A 5000-nucleotide genomic window follows, 5' to 3' on the forward strand; every position below is an offset into this window, starting at 1 on the left:
CTATTACTTTATTTTCTTGATTTTAATCTTTTACTTTTAGAATTGGATTTCAAGTTAGTAACTTCTATTTTATCCTTTCTTCGTTTTGAATCGAAAATAGAAGAGTTGAGTAAATCAAAAATCCAAAGGAGGTTCATGGCCAAGGGGAAAGATGTCCGAGTAACGGTGATTTTGGAATGTACTAGTTGTGTCCGAAACAGTGTTGATAAGGTATCAAGAGGTATTTCCAGATATATTACTCAAAAGAACCGGCACAATACGCCTAATCGATTAGAATTGAAAAAATTCTGTCCCTATTGTTACAAACATACGATTCATGGGGAGATAAAGAAATAGAGCGAACCAAGTACCTGTGTCTTACCCTTTCAAGAAAGGGTAAAAAATGCCATTATATATATAACATATTTAAATAGAAAATAAACAAATCCTATTTTTTAAAAATCCTATTTTGGGTGGATTTAAACTGAAATTTAAACTGAATTAGAATTAAGAAATAGGATTTTAGGGATAAGGAATAAATTAAACAAACAAACCATGGATAAATCCAAGCGACCTTTTCTTAAATTCAAGCGATCTTTTCGTAGGCGTTTGCCCCCGATTCAATCGGGGGATCGAATTGATTATAGAAACATGAGTTTAATTAGTCGATTTATTAGTGAACAAGGAAAAATATTATCAAGACGAGTGAATAGATTGACCTTGAAACAACAACGATTAATTACTCTTGCTATAAAACAAGCTCGTATTTTATCTTTGTTACCCTTTCTCAATAATGAGAAACAATTTGAAAGAACCGAGTCGACCGCTAGAACTACTGGTTTTAAAGCCCGAAATAAATAGGCTTACTTTTTCTTCACTTGAATCATAATTACAAGAATCTAGATTTGAGTATCGTGTCGTAAGAAAAAAAAATGAATCGGAAAAAAAGATTTCTTTTTTTATTGAATTGAACGTGTTCATTCATTTTGACTACTTTAGCATATTTTCTCATACTAATTTCTACTCTACCTTCCCGGAGTTCATTCTCCGGGGAACTCCATTTAAATTATTCTGGTGGATTCTTTCCAATCTACTTCCTTTATGATTTCGTTCGAAATCATATAAAGACAATTCCTATTTGATATAGCTATTTGTGCAAGTATTTTACGGTTAAGAAGCAACTGTCTCTTGTACAGATCGTGTATTAATCTACTATAACTATAGGATACTCCCCTTTCGCGAATTACTGCGTTTATCCGAGTGATCCACAAACGACGAAAATCTCTCTTTTTCCTATCCCTATCCCGATGAGCCGAAACTAAAGCTCTTATTTTCTGTTGAGTAATAGTTCGAGTAAGCCTTGAATGAGCCCCCCGAAAGCTTGATGCAAATAAACGAATTTTTGTTCTACGTCTCCGAGCTATATATCCCCGTTTAATTCTGGTCATTAAATAAATGAAACTTTGACGAATAACTAATCGATTGCCTTTCTTTCAGTTATTCTTTTCCCCCTTCCTAGTCTATTAATAACAAAACGTATTTTTCCAATGTATAAAATAAAAATTCCAATGGCTTTGGCTACTCTAACCTTCCCGACCACGATTTTTTCTTTTTTTTTTTTTTAGGTATTTCACTGCGAAATAAGAAAGAAATAAAAAATTGTATTTTCCTAGGTATCAAAAATAGTAAATAAAAGAAATCCAAAAATAAATAGGGGGTTCCTTCGTTTCTATGGTTACTTCTTAAACGGTGAGGTCTTCTCTATACACCGGAGCCTTTACTTTATACTTTAATTTAATATTTAATCAACTAATTGATGTTATTGGGAACTTGTATAGTTCACACTCTTTGGCTCTACCCATGAATTATCCAGTAATAGGTCTTTCACAATCAGATCTACCTATACAGTAACGGTATTTAATTATGAAAGTTTGCTGGGTAGCTGACCCTCTTAGTCCGTTCTTGCCAGAGTGGGAGCCTGCCTAATCTTTATGTTTTATGCTTTTTAAATAAGATTTCCTCCGCTTAATGGATAACCATTTGTTACCAATGGAGAATTTCTTATCATCTTAAATTCAGGTGATTGTATTTACACCAACGTAAACCATAAACTTCATACACAATAGAGGGATATGATAGAGTTTTTTTTTAATAATGAATGGAGTTCCTTCTTCCATCCTATCCCATTCACCGGTACTGATCATTGATACTGTAAAGGTTGTTTTCTTGCTTTTGTTGCCAGCTCATGATCTAAACGAGTCGCACATACACCCTAGTACATGTTCCTCGACGCTGAGGGCACCCCCGAAGAGCGGGGGATTTCGTGACGTTTCTGATTGGCTGTCTTGTATTTCTAATAAGTTGTTTAATAGTTGGCATGTTGAATCGTATACATAATATGATGGGTTGGTTTAGATTGATCCGAACCGAATGATGATGAATTACTTCTCTTTAATAGAATATTCAATTCGAAGATAAAATCTCAAATCACAGATTTGCGCGAAATCTATGTTATTTTCATTCAACCGCTACAAGATCAACAATTCCATAAGCTTGGGCTTCTGTTGCTGACATAAAAACATCTCTTTCCATATCTTCGGATACAACCCATAAGGGTTTCCCCGTTCTTTGTACATAAACCCTTGTGAGGGTTTCACGCAGTTTCAGCAGTTCTTCCGCTTCCAGGACAAATTCGCCTGTTTGTGCCTCATAAAAAGAACTAGCAGGTTGATGGATCATTACCCTGATGATATAACAAAATAAAAGCTTCCCCTATCTCGCATGATAAAGCAAAGAGAAAAGAAAGATAAAGAATAGAAAAAAGATAGAATTGAACAACCGTACAGGCATCTTTTGTGCATACGGCTCTACAAGAAAATTGACCTCCCCTCCTTTCTATTGAAGAAAGAGAAAAATAGAATCTATCAGACTCAGATGGGTAAATGATCAAATTGCCATCCTTCCTTTCAGAGGAGTTAAAAAATACTATGATGGCTCCGTTGCTTTATATGTTTATTTTTTCTTTTTTTTTGTCTGTGATTCAGCAATCCCAAAGTTTCTTTTTAATCCGATCAAATAAGGAAAAAATCTTTTTTTTTTTTCGTACTCTTTCATAACATAAATATTGTTAAGAACTCTCCGGCATGAAAACAAAAAAGTTTGTGACACTGAACTGAACTCCCGATAGATAAGAGAAAATCGGAAATACCCCTTATCTCATACTACTCTCTCGATACAGAATCTAATGTTTTGAAAAAAAAACAATACAAAAATTTCTCATATCGAATTCGAAGTGCCATGCTATTATTACTTAGTATTCATATGGCGAAGGCATAGTCTTCTTTTTTCTCTTAAATAAAAACCTCATTGGCGCCAAGCGTGAGGGAATGCTAGACGTTTGGTAATTTCTCCTCCGACCAGGATAAAAGATCCCATTGAAGCGGCTAATCCCATGCATATTGTATGGACATCTGGTCGCACAAATTGCATAGTATCATAAATAGCCACCCCAGGTATTACCCAGCCCCCAGGAGAGTTTATAAACAAATACAGATCTTTGGTCTCATCCTCGATACTGAGATATACCATAAGACCAATAAGTTGATTCGAAATCTCGCTATCAACCTCTTGGCCTAAAAAAAGTAATCTTTCTCGATAAAGTCGGTTGATTAGGGTAAAATTGTATCCCTTAGGAACCGTACATGCGCCTTTTGATGCATACGGTTCAAAAAAATTGTGAATCAATGTATAGATTCCAGTCTTCTTTCTTTTTTTCTAGAAAGGTTCTTTCTTACTTCTAACGAAAGGGCTTTTCTTCGATTTTTCAATAAAGACGAGTTTTGACTCCTTTTTTATATTTTCGATTTTCTATTATAAAATTTTAAGTTATAAGAAAGGGTCATTAAACTTATCGAATTAACTTCTCATTGATGTATTCTTTCATCGAGATTTAATCCAAACCGCGATGGTATTTTCTTGTTCCTGAATGGGTCTGTTTCATCTTTTTAGGTTTATGCTCTACTCCGGGTAAAGATCTGCCCGATTTGGATTTGTACATATAGGACAAATGCTCCCATTACCATTTCTTTTTGTATTTCTTTTTTTTTCAATTCATTTTATACAAGTATTTCTTAGAGTTGAGATAACTTTGCTTGACAATTAGGATCTCTTTACAAAGAAAAAATATGAATAGCAATCATAGATATCTTACCAATCCTATTGGGTTTTTTCTAAACGGAGCCTGGATACTTCATTTTTTTAGTCCAACCAAGCCAACCATAAATTATTCTAATTGATAATAGTAATATGAATCCCCTCAAAAATGGATCTAATTGCACTTCACGCTCCAAATTTTGGATGATTAAATTTATATTTCTTGGGTGAAACGGGGGATATCTCGATCGGGGGAGAGAACGGGTAAATACCATATGACCCAATATATCTGACAAGCCGCACTATACGTCAACCCAAGATGCATCTTCCTCTCCAGGACTTCGGAAAGGAACTTTTGGAACACCAATAGGCATTAAATGAAAGAAAGAACTAAATACTATATTTCACTTTGAGGTGGAAACGTAACAATTTTTTTTATTGTCTTTATAATATTCATATTGGTTTTTATCGTATTTATTTTATCCATAGATTATAAAAATTCATAAAGAAAGACAGAATGAATAAACTCAAATTATTACGAATAGGTCTTTCTAATGATAAATAAGTATGGACTCATTCGCTCATAGAAAATGGGATCAACTCCCCCATTGCGTATTGGTACTTATCGAGTATAGAATAAATCTGCTTCTCTTTGTTCCTACGAACAGAATTGTTCCATTATTACCAACAGAATAGAACACCCTTGTTCGGAAATAATCGACTGAACAAGAGTGGTCCATAGGATAGTCATATTATAGTCTTTTCCAATGCAATAAAGTTACGTAGTGTCTATTTATCTTTGATATAAGGGGTATTTCCATGGGTTTGCCTTGGTATCGTGTTCATACCGTTGTATTGAATGATCCCGG

This window comes from Nicotiana tomentosiformis, chromosome 1, assembly GCF_000390325.3.
Source record: "Nicotiana tomentosiformis chromosome 1, ASM39032v3, whole genome shotgun sequence".
Classification (NCBI taxonomy): domain Eukaryota; kingdom Viridiplantae; phylum Streptophyta; class Magnoliopsida; order Solanales; family Solanaceae; genus Nicotiana; species Nicotiana tomentosiformis.